Source organism: Ambystoma mexicanum, chromosome 4p (genome assembly GCF_040938575.1).
Source record: "Ambystoma mexicanum isolate Mex_15411 chromosome 4p, UKY_AmexF1_1, whole genome shotgun sequence".
Classification (NCBI taxonomy): Eukaryota; Metazoa; Chordata; class Amphibia; order Caudata; family Ambystomatidae; genus Ambystoma; species Ambystoma mexicanum.
The window spans coordinates 766,900,725-766,925,065 of NC_090927.1; positions in this window are offsets into that span (position 1 = coordinate 766,900,725).

Consider the following 24,341-nt stretch of genomic DNA (forward strand, 5'->3'; position numbering starts at 1 on the left):
GCAAGGTGATTAGTGGGTAGAAAATATAGGTGTGTGTTATCTGCTAGGATTGGGTGATGTCCACGTTATTTTCTGTCAATAGAAATCACGTACTACAAATACTGATGACTGTAGCTTTTGTCACTGGAAGTGAGAGTGGCAGTAGAGGGTGTATATTTCAACTAGACACAAACTACGACAACTTTCTGATTGGACAACATACAATTCCTGTATCTAAGTCAGTAAAGACCTTAGGAGTTTACTTTGACCCGCAGTTATCTTTTACCCGTCAGGCCAATTATCTCAAATCCTCGTGTCACTATTACATCCAGCTCCTATGGCAGATCCGTCCTTATCTGTCGAAAGAGAACCTTGCTCTGATTGCAGCCGCCATTGTAAACTGCAAGCTCGATTACTGCAACAGCCTTATGATCGGTACCTCCCAGGCCAACATCAAAACCTTGCAGATCATACAAAACAACGCAGCACGCGCTGTAATGGGCCTTAAGCGCAATATGCACGTCTCTGGCGCCAGGCGTAGCCTTCACTGGCTCCCTGTGAAACAGCGCTTACACCACAAAGGCCTTACTACTGTGTTTAAATGCCTTCATGGCCAAGCTCCATCCTATCTCGCTACCAGGATCAAAAAGAAACCTGTCACCCATCTCTTGCGCTCAAGTAGCAATATTGTCTTGGTTCAGCCCCCATCTATCCTAAAAAGATTTGGGGGTATTAGCTTTAATTCCTGGGCTCCAGCTCTCTGGAATGCTCTCCCTAAATACCTCTCTAATAGTGAGTCTCTGCCTATCTTCAAAAAGAAATTGAAGACCTTCCTGTTCGATAAAGGCTAGGTCCTTTTCTGCCTTCTTAGCGTAGACCTCTCGGCATCTGAACTTAATTTCCGTTATCTCCTCCCCCTTCTGCTGGCCTCACGAGGCTTCGTTATCACCAAGTCTTCATGTCTTTTTTTTTTTAGTCCTTTGTCTGTCCATTGTTTCTTTGTTGTTTCTGTCCCTTTCCTTCTTTTGTGAGCGCCCTGAGGCCTATGGGTTGGTGGCGCTATACAAGAATATAGATAGATAGATAGATAGATAGATAGAAGGTATATACCTGGGCCTGCTACTTAGCTTGAACAGATGTCATCATAATTGTGAAGATTTGAAATTAATGTAGGCAGATGATGCATGTTATTTATGAATTCCGCATTGTGCTGTGCATGAATTCTTACACAGGCCACAAAACACATACCTCTCAAGGGAACGCGGACCTTTAACCCTAGATATTTGGGACCTTACTCTATTAAGGCCATTATCAAACCGGTGGCCGTCAAGTTGGACTTACCTGCTAATATGCAAATTCATCCCGTCTTTCATGTGTCACTTCAGTGCAACCAGGGACAAGACTAACCAAGCCACCAGACCCCGTCCTTATAGACGGGGAACCCGAAATTGAAGTTAAGAACATCCTGGACTCCAAGATGGTGAAGTCAAAACTTTTTTATTTAATCGACTGGAAAGGTTACGAACCACAGGAAAGGTCTTGGGAACCTAGTGACAATGTGCATGCACCTCGATTGGTGAAAAGATTCCACCGAAATTTCCCAGATAAACCAAAACCACGGGGAAGAACGACTTTAGGAGGGGCCTTGGGGGGGAGTGCTGTCATGATGCCTACCCCCGGGGCACCAGACCAGGTCCAGCAACCCCGGAAGCAGGCATCAAGTTATTTTGAGCAAGCCCAAAAAACCCTGCTAGGGGCTGTTTGGGTGCGGTCCTGGCGCCATAGCGCCAGGCTCATATGGAGAGTCAGTCCTGGCGCCATAGGTGACAGGCTCATAGAGTAGAACTTACCTGATGCAGACCATGCTGCAATCTTACCTGATGCAGACCATGCTGCAGAGCACCAAGCCAAATGAGGCTTGGAAGGGACTATTTTACCTTGGGACTATTTTTTATTCGGGTGGGGCTGGGGAGGAATACTTACCTGGGACTACTTTGGAGGCTATTTAAACCACGCTCAAAGAGCAGCACACGCTTCGCGTTATTCTGCATCCAGTAGCCTAACGCTCACCGTGTCTGCAAGCCTGCATCCAGTCTTCTGCCACGCCCGCCTCGAGTCTGCAGCTCCTAGAAAAAGGGAGGAACAGAAGGAGAAGAGGTTAGAATAAGAGCAAAACCTTTGATCCTTACCTGAATTCCGGATCCACCGCGCCTTCGAGCTGGAAGAAAGAAGCATTTTACGTGCGCCGTCTCGCCTGCTGCAGCGCCGCGCTGAACTCACCGGCCTTCGCAGCATCCTCACGATCCACCGCATCCTTCTGCACGTCCCGCCGCACTCTGGAACCTAGGGGAACACAAGAACAACAAAGGTGAGCCAAGGGAATAAACAGAGGCAATAGTAACTATCCCCATAGACTTACCTGATTACCGCCGGGGGTACTATTCCTCTTCACGGGTCGGCGCAGTCTCCATTGCATCCTCGCCGTACCCCGGCCCCTAAGGGGAACAAAAGGACAACAAGGTGAGACAAAGGAACAAACAAGGGGAACTCTTCTCACCACAATAGAATTAACTAATTTTACCGCCGGTGGCATTATTCCCCGAACTTCATATTTTCTCTCCACATCTGAATAAGGGAGCAAGCAACAGGGTACATTCTGGTCTTATTTTATTGAACTGTGTAGGATAAGCCAAATCCTTACCTGAAATTCATCAGCTACCACGAGGAACTCTTCGCTGGGGTCAAGCTGCAAACTGCAAGGAATCGGACAAGAGTGAAAGTCAGACATGTGAACTCTTACGAACTACATACGTTTCGGAGTCAATATTGTTCTGGAACTCACCAAATCCTTCGAGCCAGTGAAGCAACTGGTTATCATCGCGCCCCTGCGCTCAATGCAGGATGGAGAGCTCATCTTTTCAAACCATCAGGTGAGACTATAAGAGGGGACATCAAAGGTGATCTGTTGGGAGAACAGCGGGGGTGGGCGGATTTACGCTCAACTCCACGGGTGGTTAATCCCCTTTCTCCATTTGCAGAAGAATAGTCCTACGGGCCAAGCAAACGAAGCTAGGTGGGCCAGTCCAGTCCGTCAACTCGGCCCTATGCATCACATTGGTGGAGTCCGCAGGTGTCCAGTTCAGATCAACGCCTCTGTGGAAGCAGGTGAGCATAACATCAGCACACAGCACAGTGAACAGCCATTGTGTTGCAGATACACCTTAAGTATCACATGAAAAGGAATAATTAAATAAATAACCAATTGACGAATGTACAGGATCCCCAAATGGCCATAGATCATGCGCTGCCGGGACACAGCGGGCCCCAGAAGGCAATCCGTGTGCACCTGTGGCCATGAAGGGTGGTTGTACATGTGGTGGATCATTGTGCAACTGTGTGTCTCAGTAGGGACATGCACTCAATACATGCATGTCAAATCAAGTGACCCTCAGTGTCCTGTACACATCACATGTGAACATTGCCCATGTGTACACCCCAGCATGTCAAACCACACCAATCCCCTGACACCTGAAAAGTAAAGACAACACAGGAACAGGCATTGACCAGCAGAATTTCCGACCTATAACTACTGTTCCCTTCTTACTAAAAATCCTTGACAAGGTCGCCTATGTACAAATACAGAAGCACCTGAAGGAACACCACCTCTTAGGATCCAGACAATCAGGGTTCCGTCCTCAACACGGGACTGAAACTGCACTTATTGACTTAAAAGCTCAGATTGATACTCTTAGGGACAAAGGGCAAGTTGCCTTGCTCCTCCTCCTTAACTTATCTGCAGCTTTCGATTTGGTCGACCATTCTGTCCTATGCTCACACCTACATACAGCAGCACATTTCTCTCCAGAGGCCATCAAATGGATCATCTCATTCCTCAACGGAAGAACTATGAGGGTCTTCTCCCCCACTGCTGCAGCAGACCCCATTCCTATCACTTGTGGTGTCCCACAGGGCTCCTGCGTCTCCCCCACACTGTACAACATATTTACCAAGCCCCTTTTCGATGATTTGGATCATCTCGGTATCACCTACACTAACTATGCAGATGATACCCAGATCCTCCTTCCGCTTTCCGGAGATTATGAAAAGGATTTGGCCTTGCTAAATAGGGTGTACATCATCATTCAGGCATGGATGGCCACTCATGGACTATGCCTGAATGATGAGAAAACGGAGCTTATCATCCTGGGTACTACGCTCAGTTTAAAGAAACTTAGCCCTGCCTACAACTCCTTTATGATAGATGGGAATAATATCAAAGTCGGTCAGGAAGTCAAAACACTGGGTCTCTACTTGGACTCCAACCTTTCCTTCAAAAGACAACTGAGTTCCCTGGCGTCCTCAACTGCATACACGTGCAAATTAATCCGCTCACCCAAACCATTTCTGTCAGACACTAGCTGCCTTACACTCGCTAGGGCCCTTATACTTTCCCGCCTTGACTATTGCAACGCCCTTTACCTGGGAACCTCCAAGGCTACCACCAACAAGTTAAAAACCCTCCAGAATAACGCCCTGAGAGCAGCCCTAGGCATCCCTAGAAGAGAGCACATTTCAGGACTTAGCCAACAGAATAACTGGCTTTTCACTAGAGGCAAAATCCTCCCAAAAACGGCATCTCTAACCCACAAATCTCTCAACAATGCTGCACCGATCTATTTGATTAACAGGTTCCACAGAAAAGCTTCCGCAAGACCCCTTAGAACTGCATACAAAGACTGCCTCGCTGTCCCAAATTTCAAACTTGCCACCATAGGAGGTAACAGTTTTCCGGTAAAAGCAGCCCAATTGTGGAACTCCTTGCCTCCCAACTTGAGAGCAGATATGCCCTACTTGAAATTCCGATCCATGGTAGTTTCATGGCTGAAAACGAGGGACCACCAAGATAGCTAGGTGCCAAGGCTATCACTTCCTGCTACCCGCACACTGTGTAATCTTGTGCGCCCACCCGTACTCGCGTTTAAATTGTATATATTGCTTGTTCTCCTTACTATGCTCTGTATATACTTCCATTGCCTACATGTATATTCTATATTTGTAAACAAGCTTCGCATATTCTTTTAAATGCTGTGCCTTGATACCCCTGGGTATATCTGCGCATTATAAATAATAAAACAATAAAACAACAAACAACAACAACACATCATGTACATAGTACCCCACAATTACAATGTCACAGTCCCCAAAACACTGTATCCCAAGCCAACTGTCCAACAACAAAAGGCGCTCCCTCATTTACACATCACCATGACCTACTGAACAACTGTGTCTGGGGTATGTAGCCTTCTTCCTTCAAGTCTACCTGGCTACAGGATCACCCTACCCCTTGGTCTCCATGTTCTACCCTGCGTGTAAATAGGGTCCAGCCCCCTCAGAGGCAACCTTGACTGGTAAAAATACCAAATCGCAGAGAACTCCAAGGAGCCAAACGAACAAACCAGGGAAAAAACCTGTAGGCACCAACAAACCCTGAAGAGTCCCCAGTAGATGACTTGAAGCAGAAGAAAATGTCCGAGCACATGTTCAAGCACAATGAGAGAACAACCAAGGTAGCACAGTTCAACAATGCTCCAACAGGATGGGTACCATGTTCGGTACATAATATACAATGATGATGCAACAACTGATGGGTAGAGTCACAGCTCCGGTGTCCAGGCGCAAGAGTGGCACGAACCAACCACCCCCTCCGTGGTCTGGGTGCCTGCAAGGTCAAATTTACACAGGCCTCTAAGACCCCGGTGGGGAAGGAGGGTCAGGGATATGTTGTTCGGACAGGCATTGGTATTCAGGATAACCGGAAAGAGGGGCAGGAGAGGGGAGTAGGATTGTCAAGGGAAAGTAGGCAAAATACAAAAACAACTATTGACAATAACACATAATCAATCAGACAAACATGTTCATCATGCACATTGTACCACATGAGTCAAATGCAAGCCAAAGAGAGACTTATCTCTGGGGTGAGTGCTGGCCTCCTGCCTGCGCACTCTCAGATCTGGTAACAGGAGCAGTTCAATGTTGCAAAGAGAGTGTGAGTTACTAATCTGTGTGTGTTTACAACACACACACACACAACACCATGCATGCCCCAAAGTAAGTGTCTCCTCCACAAACAAACACTCTTGTCTGCTGCTTTGTACCCATACGTTAGCTTGCCCCTGTGATGGTTCATACACTGTCAATGCAGTAAGTCAGGCGCACGTGGGTCAGCGAGAAATGGAAGACCAATGCGTCAAGAATTACACATCATACAATGGTCCCTGGGTGAGCAGCTAGACGCGTATAGCGAGGTGCGACTTCAGTACAAGTTGTGTTCTGGCATCCGCAGATTTCAATAGGTAGTGCATGTGTCAATTTGTGCATGCTAATGATATGCACTGAACACAAATCTGTGCCTCGCTGGGTGTCCCTGTGCGCTGTATATGTATCTGGTTAGGAACGCCACTGCGCTAATAACTCTGCTTCTATGGAGCAGGGGGGACCGGCGGATATGTGCGACAGCCCATGCGTGTGCCCCTGACAACTTGGAAAGCAACTTGCCATTTGTCCCCCAACGCATCTTAGCTCTACTGTGCGCTTCAACAACAATATCTGTCCAAGCTCCCCATCAGTGGCGCTACTTAGCATGCATGTGCAAGTGGCCTGGTGGAAGGTTGGCTGCGGTGTGGCCCCCATTGTGCTGCTCACCTTGCTTGGATCTCCTGGGACCACGTCTGCTTCTGTTGGACGTCTGAGCACAAGCCCTGTGCCACTGCTTGCACACACATGTGCATGTCTGTCCCACCAAACATGGCCAGCTGTCTGTAGTAATATGCCCCATGTCTGCTTGCCAAGGTGGTCTGGAGGCTCATTCTCCTGCAGAAAGGGCACAAAACATATCATTAATGCAGGAAAGTTCCCTGTGTGTGTCTCTTCATGCTGGTTGTGACTGGTCCATGTCAGAGACCTACATCAGAATTCCTCCCACCATCAGTGTGACTTTGACAGGCAAAGGGTGCCAGCCACTGTCTACAGCATGAAGTGCAACAAGCATATGTACAGAAAAGAAAAGAAACATACATCACAATGTATATCAATGAATGGACACATCAATCATGAACCCACCCAAATCTAATACAGACATGCCGTGGATAAAATCCCCACAATCCCCACTAGGGGTATTAACACAAGTAGTACAGCAGCAGACAGGCCACAGATATGACAGTCCAAAGCCCTTGTGTAAATGACTGTAACACCGAACCATCCTTGCGAGCCCATGGATAAGGGAAGCAGGAGTGGCCTATGTGAGTCAGGACCCCAAGCTGCAAACACATACACGAGACAAGCTTGAAGGGCCAAGCTGGAACAGACAGTGGATGCTTTCAAAAGCCACAAAGCACCACACTGTCACATGAATGTACAATATACAAGCAATTTTAAACTATATTAACTAATTAAACTAACTATAAAAAAACTACATTACCTAATTAAACTAACTATCAAAAACAATTTTAGCTAACTAAACTAAAATAAAAAATAAAAAATGGCCACATACGAACCGGGGGGGTGGAAGCACCCAGGAGGGGGGAGGTACAGGATGCACCTCAACAGCCACATGCGATGTTGTTGAGAAAAAAAACCTCCATGGGCTCAACGCCTGCACAACCCGACCTGTGTGGGAGATATCTCGTTGTCCGAGTCAGCCTCTTCCTGAAAAGGTAGACCTGGCACAGGAGCCTGACCAAGCCTAGGCGCAGCTTGCCCCTCGTCAGCAGCAAGTCTGCCAGACAGTTGAGCCTGGTTCTGTGTGGTGATGACACGTAGGTCAGCATGCAGAACCTCCCATGATACGCATGCTTCCTCTTGCAAGGTAACATGTGTAACACAGAGTCCTTCCTGCGTGTCCTGGCTGGACAACTGATGCACCTCCCGGCAAGCACGTAGCTCAGCCGAGATGGTACACTCTCCTCTGACCGCTCCCTCTGGGACATCAAGAGCACACCCAGAGTGGATCTGAGTGATTCATACTCAACCCTCAGGGCATCCATGTGTGCCTCTGCGTGAGCAGCAATTGCTTGACGCAAAGACACCATTTCAGCCCGGCGTGCCCTGTCTGAGGCCGCCATGCCCAGCCTGAGCGAGCGGGTCATGGACTGTGACGCCCGCTGCTGGAGTTCCACCTGCCTAGCAGGGGGTAGCACGGATTGGGCCACACGCTCCATGCTCTCAGCAATGTTATCAATTGCTGCCCCCTGGTGTTCTGAATTGGCTACCATGGCTTGCTCCCACTCAGTATACCCCAGTGACGTGCGGCCACCGTGTTGCTGGGCTTGACAATTGCGGGGTCCAAGGCGCTGACATCCTTGTTGGGTTGGCACTGCCCGCGGCTGCAGGACTACATTCCCTCATTGACGTGATGCCCCAGGCACATCAGCAACTGGTGTGGAGGGTGACCCTGCATCCCGATCCACCACAGGCAGAGGTCCCACCACTGTCTGGCCCCTCAGTGCAGGTGTCGCGGACAGAGGAGCGTCCACATCAGAATCACCCGCCCCTGACAAATGGACCCGATGCACATCCACTTGTCGACATTGTCGTCAGAGTGATCATCCGGGCTTGCCTCATTGCCAGCCACAGACAAGATGGTCTGTAACACATGTGGGTTCTCGTGGTCTACCACTCCATGACCCCCACTTGTGCCGGGTTGCTGGTGTGATAGCAAACCTGTGCCTGGCATGACAACACCATCCTCTGGCTCCATTGTGTCATCATCTGGAAAGTGGAGAACAATTTAAATTAGTACACATGTCAGGAGCACATAACACACACACACATAGACATCACACAGACAGCCAACACATGAAGCAGACATGTCACACCCAAATGTGAACCTGGCCTGTATGCCAGGTCACTTTGACATAGCATCAGGGAGTAGGCATGTAGAACGGTGTAACACTGCTCTGAAGTGGGTTGATGCAGTGCAAAACAAGTGTACGTTATCCACTACCTACATGAACAAGTACATCATGATGTGTATCAATTAACTTGAAGGCAGTGCAAGGGAAAGTTCAGGCATCACATGCAATGTGCATGCAATGCGGTACATGGCTACAAGCAAACCCCCCCTAAGTGAAAATGCAGGGATGCATTGCATGGCAGCGAAAGGGCGACCAGAGACCTGTGTATTGGCAGACAGTGGTGGCTAGCATCAATTGCATCATCTGAGTCAACTGACAACACAGCAGATGATGATGGGACAGAAAGCAGGACACATGATGACCCCTCAGTAGTACAGCCATGTGTGCAGAAGCCACTACACCAGTTGAACAGAGTCAGTGGGCCTGAAACGGGGGGAGGCATGTGCACTGCACAGACTGTGACACCCTAAACATGTGTGTGATGCAGGACTGAGCCAGAGTGGGCATGGAATGGATGATCAAATGCAAAGAAATGTAGGTCATCCTGGACACGTTCTACAATGATCATCCAGTCAAGGACACATAGGGGCATGCATGGAATACACATGGAGCATGAATGGGAATTCATGCCCCTGTGGAGCATCTGCCATCTGCACAGTCCAAGTGAGACACCCTGCATGAATTGCAGAGTATGTACCCCACTGCATGTGTCTGGCAGGTTGGCTGGTGGAAGTTTGCATGTACACAGAAGTCTTGAACGGGCCATTGCAGTACGCCAACATGATGCACACCTGTGCAATGTTGAAATTGGGGTGCAGGGGTGGTGGAGGGGCAAGGGAGCATGCCTACGTGGAGTACCCACATGCATACAGAGGACACATGCACGTCAGTCATGCAATGACATAGTCCCAGTGCTGAGAGGAAACACACCCCAAGCTACATGCAGAAGGGCCCTTGAGCTGTAACATGGACTGTAGGGGCAGCTGGGTGACTAGCATGTGAGTAGGGTGCAAGTGTGTGTGAGGACAGTCCCCGTCTACTCTACATGTCCATTATCCTGCACAGCAGGCACGCATCAGTGAAGCATTGCATGACTTGCACATGAGAACCATGTACACATGACATGCAGTGGCAGTCAAGCACCACACATCACACAAGCAAAACACACATGTCCTCTACGAACAGGTGACAACACTCACTGGACCGGGCATCAAAGTCCTGCATCTTTCCCACTCCTTCGACCATTCCTGTTGGTATGAACTCCGCAACGAGCGACTCGTGCGGAGTGAGTTCTTCCTCGTCAGGTGGTGGCCCACTGCCAGTCACCAGAGTCATGTTGTAATTAGAAACACGCTTTCCCTTAGTGCTGCGTTTGAGGTCATTCCAACGCTTTTTGCACTCTTGCGCTGTGCGCACCTCATGGCCGAATGCACTCACATGATCCGCAACTTGCTTCCAGTGGGTATCACAATGGGCAGTCGTAGTTTGACAATTCGGCCCCACTAGCATGTCACGGTTATGTTCCCGCACGTAGTCTACGAGGAAGTCCAGTTCCTGCTTGCAGAAAGGCTTCTTCCTCGACGTGCCAGAGGCCATAGCTGTGTCTGGGGTCCCAGCCTCTACTGCAGGTGCAACCTTCCTCCTCTTGGACGCTGGTCCGGACCCTGGCTGGCAAATGCCGCCCTGATCAGTATGGGCAGTGGCGCTGGTGGAATGAGCCAAGGGAGTGGCAGGTGGAACATGGAGTGAAGCCTTGACTTGCGTCAGTGGCTGCTGGGTGCCCTGGAATGGACCCTGCACAGCAACATCTGCTGTGCCAGGGTCATTGACTGGTACTGTCCTGGATGGTAGACTCGCAACCGGGGTGGTGTCGGCTGCATCTGCCCCTGCACTTGCCAACACCCGGCTGGTCGGGGCAGCAGATGACATTATTGCCCCAGGGACACATGCCTCAGTCAGGGCAGCCCTGTGTGCACCTACGGTGTGCCTCCTGACCACCTGGAAATCTTCCATGGACTCTTCAAGTGCCAACGCAGCCTGCGCTGGCAGACCCTGAGACGGGGTGGTGGTGTCCACAGCTGCACCTGCAGCTACCACTACCCTTTGGCCCGTGGCAGTCAATGAAACAGACTGCCGGGTCACATGGGTGCCAGTGCCAGATGCAAGAACTGCATCTCCCGGAGCCACAGGGGGTGGTGGCATGACTGCACCAACACGTGGCACAACATTGTGCCGAGCTGGCGCACCCCTGCCTCTTCCCCCTGTGCAGCCACCCTGGACACCCTGGAGTCCCCCTACTCCCAGGTCACCCCGCCCACTTCCCTGACCACTCCCGCCACGGGGAGTACGCCCAGCTGAGGCGCCCCTCACCTTTCGTGGCCTCCCAGCCATGGCACAGATGGCGTAGTGCCGGCACAGATGTAGTAGTGCCAATGTGAGGTGTACACACCAATTGTCCTGGGCAATTGTGGTGAAGGGGGTGGGATACAAGATGTTAACAGCACCCCTGCACCTGCAAGGCTGTATGTGACCCCGGTGATTAGGTGACGGGTCACGCTACGCTCAGGCACCCCAAAACTGCTGTAAAACCATGCACGCAATCCCTGTAGCCCACGTGCGTGGAATTAACCTCCCGCAGTACGCGGTGGCACCCAGGAACACGAAAAACGAGTATGCGTGGGACAGGCAGGCTACTATGACCTGGAAAGTGGTACGCGATACACAGGGGGGCCCACAGTGGGAAAAATAGCGTGCACGACTCACCGTCTGACTAGCGTGATAATGAAAAACATGTGTAGCCAATACCCCCGCCAAAAGAAGAGATAAGTCCTTGATTCGCTGTGAAGTAGTGATGCCGCGCAAAACAACACGAAGTAGCAACACACACGTCGGTCTCCACGAAAGGCAAGTACAACGAACACACAGATTTGGCAGAACAAGTCAAAGTCCACAGCGCTTGTACACTGAAGAAATTAGTGAAGCGCTAAAGCTGCAGGTGGCTGAGGGGAGTGGGAGCACTGCCAGATGCCACCCACAGTTAAGAACCTAAATGAACACAGACAGTTCTCAGTCTCACTGCGCTGAACAGTGCAATAGGCGTTCCAAGTAATTCAAAGAAGGAGGGATTGCTCATGAGTCCAATGAGTTTAATAACGAAGTAGCCTGACACGTGTTTCGAGCCCTGGGCTTACTTTCATTTCATTCAGTTCAGCAGCATTGCACAGAGTTCCGCAATTGCGAAGCAGTGAGAGAGTGCATCTGGCACTGGCCATGATATACGTAATTGGTTAGGCTAGCTCTTGAAACTTTCAGCCTCAGATGAAGAGTCGGTGATGACTCGAAACACGTGTCAGGCTACTTCGTTATTAAACTCATTGGACTCATGAGCAATACCTCCTTCTTTGAATTACTTGGAACACCTATCACTATTGCACTGTTCAGCGCAGTGAGACTGAGAACTGTCTGTGTTCATTTAAGTACAACAAACTGCTGGTCCCGCTGAACTTGAACCCATGCTGAGGGAAACGCCCGCGCGCCTCACGTCACTTACGCGCTTAGACCCTTTCCTCGGATTACACGCATTGACACAGGGACGTGCAGTTTTTTCACATGCTGACTCACTATGCACCCGTCACGGGGGAAAAGACCGCGCGCGTAATATCACAGACACGCTTATGCGCTAAGGGCCTTTCCTTGAATTACACGCTGATGTGCAGTTTTCTCACGTGCCAAATCACTCCGTATCAAGCTGGCCACAAACAACACACGGAAGACCACGCTCCTGCCCAGAAGGCCATTTTCCTGTGCCCCAGAGCCCTGAGCAGCCTCCCACGAGCCATCTGCTGCTGCCTGCCTGCCTGCTGCCACCGTGCCCTACCATTTGGTGCCAGCACATCTGCCATCTGCAGGGTTCCAGTTGCAGTGACCACCCCTGCTGGAACAGAAGACTCTCAACTGGTGTTCAATCACTCCACAGCCCAGCCCCAGGACCCAGTTGCCCACTCACACCTGCCTTGGGGGTTGCCATGTCCGACACAACACCTTCCGGCACCAGTGGCAACCCCCAGCCAGAGAGGCAGTGGGCTGCCAGATTCACTTCCGATGAAGTTGGCATCCTGGTGGAGCAAGTCCTGGGGCAGTATGATGCCCTCTTTACACCATCGTGCGCCAACAAGGAAGGACGGAGGAGGATCTGGGCAGATAGTGGGTGCCATTCAAGCAGAGGGGATGGAACCCCGCAACATGAAACACGTTCAGAAGCGCTGGGAGGACTACAAGTCCAGGACCCTCAAGAAGGCCCGGCGCCTCTTAGACACAGAGGATGCAGTGGGGCCAGGGCCAGCTTACCAACCAGCAGATGAGGGTCCTGGAGCGCATTCGCCAGTGCTTTGCCACCAGATCCTGAGGATGCAGGCCCGTCTGGAGTCGAGCGGTAAGTGGCCATGCATTGCTGTGTGAAACAGGGCATGTTGCAGTGTGCTGGTAGTCAGCTACTTGCTGTGTGTGACATAGGCCATGTATGGATGTGTATGTGCAGGGACATCATGGTGCTGCATGTGAGACCAGTCATGCGTGAACCACATGGATGGTGCATGTGTTACAATGCAACATGCGGAGCAACATGTGGAATGCACACATGAATGCATGCCTGTCTCTGTTGTTGGACATGGATGGGGTGTGAGAGATGGGTGCTGCTGTCAAGGACATGTATGGTGTACATGTCTGTGTGTCTGAGTAGCATGTGTGTGACTTGTAAATGCCATGGATGCATGACACATGTCCGTGACAATGTTCTGATTCAATGATGCAGCCTAGTCATCCTTTTCTCCACTGTGTCTGGCGTGTACGAGGCCAGATGGATGAAACTACGGGGATGTGTGTGCATGTGATCAGTATGACCCATGATGCATGTGAGTTTCAAACCACCATCGTATGTTTTGACAGTTCCTTGGACATGTATGCAAATGTTCTTCGCATGCACCATGCCTGTTTCTGCATGTGTGTTGCCTGCACTGACTCATGTGTTGTGGAGGGACATGATGGAAGTGACATTTGACAGTGCCACTCATGTGCTATTGCTTCCTGTCTAGGAGACTATTTTACAGTACCCTGATGCTTGTGTTCTATGTCTCCCTCTACACAGCGGCGAGTGAAGAAGAGGGCAGAGACAGCGCTGTGGAGCAAAGCGGCGGGGATGCCTCCATCGGCCGGCGACGCAAGGCCCAGTCACACTCGCAGGAATTACCATCATCCAGAGCGAGGGAACTGGTGCTGCGTCTGCCACTACGGCTGCAGCGGAAGGGGTGGGTGAGCCCCCACAGGGGCTTGACATGGCAGAAGACGGTGTGGAGCCATCCAGGTTGGTGGCTCGCAAGTGGTGCAGTCCAGGAGCAGGGGCAGGAGGCAGCAGAGGTCGCCGTGGAGGGGCCTGTGCATGTCACTGTCCCTGACACTGTGACTGCACCAGCATGCACCAGCGGCGTTGCCCCATCCCAGGCCTGTCCGCAGGTAGGGTGGAGGTCCACTTCATCTGACACTCCTCTACCTGAGGACGAGGGGACCCGTGACCGTATGGAGACCGTCCTGATTGGTTGGGCCCCGTTGCACACACGTGACATTCGTGATGAGGTGGGTACTTCCTGGGGGAAGCACGCACGTCATCACGAAGAGCTGCGTGACAACGTGGTCCAGTTGGGAGGGGCCATGGTTGGGGGTTTCGTACATGTGTCGGGCACTCTGACGGCCCTCTCCTCCTCTGTGGAGACTATGCGCCAGTCGTTCTCCATGCCGTCTTCTGGCCCAGATGCCACCACGGCCCCCTGTGGACCTGCCCCGACAAACGCAGCCAGCTCGGTGGAGATCCCATCCCTGCCACAGTCGGAGGTCAAGCAGGGGTGCACACCCCAGCAACTGGACCCCAGCAGATGGCGGATGTGCCAGCATCATCGGGCAGGGCACGTGCATGACGGCACCAGTGGATTCCATCAGCCTGGATGCCGTCGTGCTGGCAGAGGCAGTTGCGTTAGAGGCAGCGGCAGGCTCAACGTGGGAGGCATCATGGCTCTGGGCCATCAACATCAGAGGGACAGGCATCGGCCGGAGGGCAGGAGGACCCTGGAATGGGAGTGTCTTCCGTGTGGCAGCGGTTGGACCAGCGGATAGATGCGGAGCGGCGGCGGGCGGAGGAGGCATGGCTCACTATAGTTAGGGCGGAGAACTCCATGCGCAGGGCGCTGAGGCGGGCTGAGTGCCTCGAGGGAATTCGCAGGGATTTGGAGGTGGACATGGCGTTATCCCTGCGAGACCTCAGGGCCAAGGAACAGGCCTGCCTCGGGGACGTTGAACAGGAGTTCGATGATGCCCTGGCCCGGGAAATCAACTAGTGAGGGTTCCTTTGTTTTTTTTTTTTTATTTTGGAGTTCATGGACTTTGCTCCACTTTATGTACATAGTTATTTTGATAGGGTGTTTTGGTAGGTTTCCTTTTGTTTGGCCATCATGGACCCTTCAAACTTTCAGTGTATATAATTCAAGACTTGTACATACTTTGGTTATTCTGTCATCACCATGGATCAATGTTTTTTTTTTGGATTTATTAAAGTGCTTTATTTGGACTTTTGAAATGGACCACTTCCCTTTTTTCCTCTTGTGTTGTTTTGGTTTACATTGGATTCATCATAATTTTTTGATTTTGTCTTTTCTTCATTTACTTCTTTCTTTTTTTTTTATTACGCATTTTCATACACATCATATTTCTTCATTATTGGTGTTGTGTACTCTCATTGGTTTTGGGCATTGCACAATGAGCATTGCCTCTGTCATGTGTTGCCACTTTGTGGCTCTGTTTTACATTTATGCATGCCCATGGTGGTTCTTTTGAGGCTTGCATGTGTAATTTGTGAGTGGGGGCAATGGATGCTTGCGTGCTTGGACTGGGGGATAGGGGGGATTTGTGTAGGCATTAGGCCCATGGTTCTGTTTTGAGAGAACATAGTGTTTGGTGAGCCATGTATCGGGGCCTGCTGGCAGGTGCCCGTCACTGGGGGTGGGGGTGGGGGCACATGAGGCGGGGCCTGCTGGCAGGTACCCGTCACTGGGGGTGGGGGTGGGGGGACATGAGTTGGGGCCTGCTGGCAGGTACCCATCACTGGGGGTGGAGGTGGGGGGACATGAGTCGGGGCCTGCTGGCAGGTACCCGTCACTGGGGGTGGAGTGGGGGGCATGAGTCGGGGTCTGCTGGCAGGTACCCGTCACTGGGGGTGGGGGTCGGGGGACATGAGTCGGGGCCTGCTGGCAGGTACCCGTCACTGGGTGTGGGGTTGGGGGGGCATGAGTCGGGGCCTGCTGGCAGGTACCCGTCACTTGGGGTGAGGTTGGGGGGCATGAGTCGGGGTCTGCTGGCAGGTACCCGTAAATGGTGGGTGGGATTGGGGACATGTGTCAAGGCTGCCAGGTGCATGGTGACATGTGGGCTGCCTGCGGGGCATGCCCTGGGGTGATGGGCTGCCTGCGGGGCATGTCCAGGGGTGATGAGCTGCCTGTGGGGCATGCCCAGGGGTGTAGGGTGCTTTCCTGTAGTGTGGGTTGCCTGCAGGGCATGGGGAGGGGGTTAGGGACACACCAGGGAGGGCCCTCACTGCCAAAACGCGTGTAATACTCCCTCTGCACCCCTCTGAATACACGAACCCGCTCGCGCCAGCAAAAACGCATGTAAAACTCCCTGCGCACCCCTCTGAATACACGTGCCCCGCTCGTGCTAGCGAAAACGTGTGTTAAACTCCTCGCGCACCCCAGTAATACATGTACCGTGCTCACACAAGGCCTATCACGTGTAAAACTTCCCACGCAGCCCCCAAATACATGTACCCCGCTCGCACAGGGCCTATCGCGTGTGAAACTTACCGCGCACCCCCCAAATACACATACCCCGCTCACACATTGCCTATCGTGTGTGAAACTCCCTGCACACCCCCCAAATACACATACCCCACTCGCACAGGGCCTATCGCGTGTGAAACTCCCCACGCACCCCCAAAATACACATACCCCGCTCACACATTGCCTATCGTGTGTGAAACTCCCTGCACACCCCCCAAATACACATACCCCGCTCGCACAGGGCCTATCGTATGTGAAACTTACCGCGCACCCCCAAAATACACATACCCCGCTCACACATTGCCTATGGCATGTGAAACTCCCCACGCACCCCCCAAATACACGTACCCCGCTCCCACAGGGCCTATCATGTGTGATACTTCCTGCGCACCCCCCAAATACATGTACCCCGCTCGCACAGGGCCTATCCCATATGAAAATTCCCACGCACCCCCCAAATACATGTACCCCGCTCGCACAGGGCCTATCGCATATGAAACTTCCAGCGCACCCCCCAAATGCACGTACCCCGCTCGCACAGGGCCTATCGCGAGTGAAACTTACTGCGCACCCCCCAAATACACGTACCCCGCTCACACATTGCCTATCGCGTGTGAAACTCCCTGCGTACCCTCCAAATACACGCAGGCACCCCATCCACCCTGGGCATGGCCCACAGGCAGCCCACGCCACAGGGGGGCGCTTTTTCTATGCAATTTACCTGGCGCGAGCGGGGTACGTGTATTCTGGGGCATGCACGGGGAGTTTTACGCATTTTCGCTGTCGCCAGCGGGGTTCGTGTATTCTGGGGGGCTGTATGCTGGTCCACTGGCCTTTGCACCATGTGCTGGATTTTTGTGCTGTTCATGGCGCACGGGGCGCGGTTGGGGGCGTAACTGGCACTGCTGAAGCATCGCTGCGCCACTCTGCACCACGGCTGGTTATGGATGTTGAAATCCATGAATACGCTGTGCGCTGAAATGGGTTTTGGCGCACGCAGCTGGCGCAGGCTGCCGCACACGCACACTGTGCGCCAGCCACGTGCGCCACTTGTGCGCTGATTTCTATGAATTACCCCCTTAATGTCTATAGTTAATGCATTCTTTTTTGTACACTCTTTTTTTGTAACCAAATTTACCACACAATTTTTGTGTATCAATGAGTTCAATTTACTCAAGGTTGATATAATTGAAAAATAGTCATTTTTTATACAAAATATATTGAAACAAACATCACATAATTAGATACAGAGCTCTACGCGCTTCGAGAGTTAATTTCTCTCTTCTTCAGGAGCAGAATTCATTCGAAATGTTCAAAAAATAATTTTGTCAAATAACTTTTTACAAATAAATTTCTGAGAGTCACTCTCGGTGAGAAGTGCAATATCTTTGTGAGTTCATGGGAACGTCATGTGTTGGTGTCAAAGTTAATTCACGATTGATCTGTAAATTATATTATATAAGTATTAATGCTGAGTGTTATAATCAAAGTGCTGCATGTTATGATAAAACGAATCATTGTAAAGTCCTGTGACCATGCAGTCTGTACCTGAATGCTGAAAAGTCTTCTCACAGATATGATCTTCTTGCTTTCACATTATAAGTAAGGTCAATATGTCACCGCCAAGTCCTACATCTGTGTGACCTAGAATTATAAATATAACTGTGCTCAGTGTGCACGTTTTACAATTTGCTTACTGCACTATGTTTTTAGATAACCAGCGTGGCGAGTGCACTCACCATTCAGATGTCTTTCATGATTCTCAACAGTAATCTTGCTCGTTTCTCTGATGAGTGCACCAATCCATCTGTAAAGATCGGTATTGGTATTAGAGTGGTAAATTATACCTCTATCAGTAAGAATGCCGAAACATTTCAAGGTGCTTACCTTAATAATTCACGATGTTCGTGAAGGTCTAGCTGCATTTCCCCGTGTGGATACCAAGAAAGCGTGTTGCTAAGTGACCGTTCCCATAAGTGATAACATGACCAAGAAACCGCGGTCATGTGATATGAAGTGCTGCTGAGAATCGCAGTTCCTGATCATAAGGATGCCTTGTGCTCAGTATAAACTAAACACTTATCGATAATACTAATGTTGCCGAGCTTCTGTTATCAATAGGTCGAGCTCCTAAGGCCAAATTAGTAACTTAAGTGCTGAATACACTTAATTCCTTCCGTGCTCGTGATTATATATTCACTAGGAATCCTGGGAGTTGAAGTGTAAATTAAAAAATGTCAGATTGTATCTAGGGTGTAAACCTTGAGCTACAGATGTGAAGGCTCAAGTGTTAAAGTCATGATGTGCCAAGAAATGAATCTCTTAATATAAATTAGGCAACTCGTTCTAAATTACTTAGTTGGAGCAATAAGACTTATTATGTTTCGGGATGGTGTTGTGCACATTACGATAAGATGCACAATTTGTTATGTGCTATCTGGTTGAAATCAGATGGTTATTCCATTAATTTACAGTGTTATTTTCAGATCACAGCAATATAGTATTGTATCAGCGACATCGTACATCCAGTTAACAATGCATTTGCATCAATCATTTCTAAGGCGGATTAGGCAATTGCCTTGTCATCATGTTACAACATATGTAATCATCTTTGCAGTAGTCATTTGCGAAAACATGCTCATGTTTCCTCATACTTATTCTTCAAAGTTCAACAGTCTATGAGGCCAATGTTTACTAGATTACATTTTCAACTCCAAAGGTTTGCTTTTGAGTGCATTTACAGAAAGAAATTCCACGAGAACTCCTCATTCATGCCTTTGGGTTCTAAAGTTTCTAGTTTGTGTACCCAGAACATCTCCCTTCTTGACAGTATTTGCTGTAAGTTGCCTCCCCTTGGTGGCCTTGTCACTATTTCAAGGACCACGAACCACACATCTTAATTGTGAGATTGTGTGATGTTGTTCTTTGAAATGTCTGGTGACTGGTGATTTCATATTTGAAGTCCTTATGTTTGATTTGTGTTCTGTAATACGATCTTTCACTCGTCTAATCGTCTGGCCAACATAATATTTCCCGCACGGGCAGATTAGTCCATATACTACACATTTGCTTTCGCATGTAGCTTAGTCTCGTAAGTTTATTTTTGTCCTGTGTACGGATGTCTAATCAGTGAGCCTTTCTGTACATTGTTGCAATGACAACAATTCAAGCAGGGGAAGGTCCCCTTCTTTGGCTTTGAGAGAAATTTTTGTATGGCTATGTTCGTTCTTTCCGCTTTTACTAAAGCGTCCCGTAGATTTCTCCCTCTGTTATAGGCCATCAATCGTGGTTTCGGAAAAAGTGTGCATAACTGTGAGTCTAATCTTGTGATTTTCCAATTATTGTCAAGTATTCTTTTGTTTTGGGCACTCTTTGTAGAGTACTGAGATAAATATATTAACGGAGGATTGTCTTTGTCCACTCGTTTTTGTTGACCTAGAAGTTGGGTCCTTTTTTTTGTTTTGCATTTCTCTATTGCCTCTGTTAAGATAGGTCTCGGAAAGCCTCTCTCTTGGAATTGTGAGATTTGTTTTTTTTCAGCTTCTTTGTATGTTTCTTCCTTTGATACAATCTGTTTAATTCTTTGAAGTTGAGTATGGGGAAGGTTGTTTTTCAAGTGTTGTGGATGATGGCTTGTGTAAAATAAACTATTGTTTACATCCGTCGGTTTCCTGAAGATTGTTGTTTGCAATTTTCCATTCTCTTGATAGATCTTGACGTCAAGAAAGTTGACCACTAGTGTTCCGATCTCTAAGGTGAACTTAATCTTAGGGTTGCATTCATGAAGATATCTGAAAAATTCTTCAAGTTCATGTTTAGGACCTTTCCAAATTGCAAAAATATCATCAATGTATCATCTCCACATAGCCAGTTTGTCTGACCATGTGGGATTCTCAGTATGAATGTTGACTCAAAGTGGAACATGAATGTGTTAGCATAGGCAGGGGCCATTGATGACCCCATTGAAGTGCCCAATGTTTGAAGGAAATACTTTCCCTGGAATCTAAAGAAGTTGTTATAAAGTATTATTTTTGCCAGTTCGATGGCAAATATTTTACTTGATGCAAAATATTCTTGTTTTAGCAGTAACCATTCAAGAGATTCCAATCCTTCTTCATGCAGTATTGAAGTGTAGAGTGATTGTACATCTAGTGTGACTAGGATCCAATCGTTGTCCACTTGATCTATGGTGTTTAGAAAGTTAAGGAAATGAGTAGTATCTCTTAGATAGGTGGGAGTTGATTGTATTATGCAGAAGTCTGTCCAGGTATATTGAAAGGGGATCAAAGACACTTTCTGTGGCAGCCACAATGGGTCTAAATGAAGGGTTTGTGAGATTTTTATGGAACTTTGGTAGGCCGTAGAATACTGGTAAGATTGGGTGTTTGTTGATTAGAAAATCATGTGCCTTATCCCTGATCCAGTCTTCCAGTCTTGCTTTATCAATCACTTCTTTGGTCATCCGTTGAATTTCATTTGTGGGGTCATTATCAAGGATCATGTATGTGTTCCAGTCTTCTAACAGGGACAGACAACCCTGTTTATACAGGTTTGCATCCATTATGCATGCATTATGGTAAATGATACTTCTATCAGTAAGAATGCCGAAACATTTCAAGGTGCTTACCTTAATAATTCTCGATGTTCGTGAAGGTCTAGCCGCATTTCCTCGTGTGGATACCAAGAAAGCCTGTTGCTAAGTGACCGTTCCCTTAAGTAATCATATGACTCAGAAAACGCGGCCATGTGATATGTGATATTTTTTGTTTCACAATGGTTTGAGGTACACCTTGCCACTCACAAACTATGGGAAATGCCTCTGGTTCTCCACTGATGGTGGGATATGACCACATTCAGCTCTTCATGTAACTCCTGTTGAAATCGCTGTGTCTGCACCATAAACTGTAGGTATAACCATAGCTTATGGTCAACTATAAGGGAAAGTCAAAGAGATTTGCATGTCCCAGTTTCCACAGGTGATGTCAAGAGGGCCTATCACCTCTATAGCTTAAGATCCTGAATTCTCCACTCTCATCAGCCTCTCCAATCCTGCTCCATTCCAGTTCCTCCTCAGTGCCATGCCACATGCTCATTCCTTTCACCTCCGGGCGCAAAATCTTCAGATTGGGTTCTTGTCCCTAGCCCCTATCTTGGCCCAGAAGTGCCATCTCAAAATGTCCTACACTTGCTAGCTGCCACCTTGCTAGTTTCCAGTACCTTCTCTGTTGACCAACACCAACCTACTCCTACCAATTTATTTGTACCCCTCTTATGTTCTCCAAACACCTGCTGCCATTCTACTCACATAGCCCCCCCTCATGTTCTCCAACCACCCCCTGGTACTCAATTTCCACCTCTAAATGATGTTCCTTACTCTCCACTTCCTGACACTCAACTCCAACCTCCTCCTGATGTTCCTCAACGTCCTCCTACTGACACCTAACAGAAAACTTCCAAGGATGTAAAGCAGGAATTCTTGAGCCAAGAAAACCTTTGTACCAAGTGAGATTTCTTTGGACTCAAACTGTCCGAAGGAACACCTTGAGTTCAGGAGTGCCTAAACCCCAAAAAAGAATAACCGTTTTCAGTCAATAGGTTTCTTGTTTTAACACTCATTTCTGTGAAATGTCAAGAACATAAAGTGTGGAATCACTTTGAGAGCTTTGGTAGGCACTTTGAATTATCAGTTGTCTTCCCATACAGTCTCCAGTTTTGAGCAGTTTCCATTATTATCGGAAACAAGCTATCTATAATGAAGCATCTATGAAAGGTTATGTCCTATATAGGTTATCCTTTCCCCTCTCATTTTATTAAAGCAATAACAGAAGTGCTGATCCCTTATCTTTGTCCTCTGTTTAATTTAGCTTTGGAACATGCATTATTCCTGGCAATCTGTAAGGTGGGCTATGTTCCACCACTTCTAAAGAAAGCCAGGTTAATTTCAGACCTATTACAGCCTGATCCTTTTTAGGGAAGTGCCTACAACACTATGTAGCCACTTTCCTTGGTGAACACCTTTTGTCAATTTCTCGTATGTACTATAAATCAATGTTTTCAGCCATCCAGATACTGCAGGGGTGTGCAACATGTGGCTCACCAGATGGGTTGGACTAGAATCCCCATGATCCCTCATCATTGACCATGCTGCCTAGTGCTGATGGGAGTTGTCCATAAAATCTGGTGAGGCAAAGATTGCAGACCCCTGAGATAGTGGATGACACCTTACGCTTGCTGGATGGGGGTGATGCCCATTGAAGCACCTTTACCTCCCTGCAGCTTTTGACAGGGTCCATCATGTGGTGCTTTTAAACATCCTGGCTGCTTGCATGCAAGTGGATGGTTGTTTCCTCGATTGGTTATCCTTTTTCCTGTAAGAAGGTTCCCAGTTCGTATAAGTGGTAACTGACAGGACACCTTTCATCCCTGTTGCGTGTGGTGTGCTGTTGGGAAAGGTGGTTGAGGACTCGGGTGTCCACATCCAACAGTCAGCTGATGACAATCAATTATATCTCATGCTGTCATGCCAGGCTGATACAAACTGTTTGAGTAACTTTTTGAGTATGATAGATTTTTTACAGTTACAACCTTTAATGTTTCCAATGACTTTTTCCTCACTTGCGCATCTCATCCACCTGCGCAGAATTGGCCTGGGATTAGGCCCTCTCTTTGAATGTCACTTACTTTGGTATAATTAATTCATTCTGTAGGTTGTATACTTAATTTTGCTTTATTCTTCAAGTTATATGTTCTCTTGCATTTATGCCTGTTGACTCCCACCCATGCCATTTTATTTGCCAAAAAAAGGTTTGTTATCTCTGGAGACTTGATTATTACCAGAAGCCAGATGTAAAAAAGCTAGAAATAACTACATTTAAACATACCAAATGTGTAAGCAAGCATTTTCTTTTGCTGCTCCATGGCATGGCATGCCTTGCAAGGTGACATTAGATTGCTTTCATTCCTAAACCTTATGGAAGCTCTAAAAATTAATCTTTCTAAAGGGTTCTATGTTCATTTATCGTCAGTCATTTTTTCAATAGGTTTTTTGCTAAATATATTTTTCTCGAAAACACCCGTCGGAAATGTTTTTTTGCTTTTTGGGGGTTTCCCCAACTCCTCCTCCCCTATTAATTTAACACTATTCCCGCCCCCGACAACCCCTTATATACCCTCCCCACACCCCCTATTGTTGATGTTTTTTAGAGTAAAATTGGTAAAAAAACAATCACAAAACGACTGCCGTTAAATGAACGTCGTACCTTTTCAAAGTAGTGGAGTTTATTATGTTGTCTGATATCTTGTTTGTTTTTTTTGAGATTGCATTTTTCTTCTAATTCTTTGGTTTTCATTTTTATTTTATGATATCCTTGTGCAGTGCCTCATGTCTTTACGTAAGGGACCTATTAAGAAATACTTGAAAATAAAAATCAGGTAAATGCAGCCAGCACATGGGCATTTATTGCTGATAGCTCTGGTCCATGCACAATGATGACCCATCTTTCTGGTTCCTTTAATAAAAATGGCAGGTTTCACTTAGGCAATAGTCTGTGTTTGCACTTATGTGGAAAAAGGT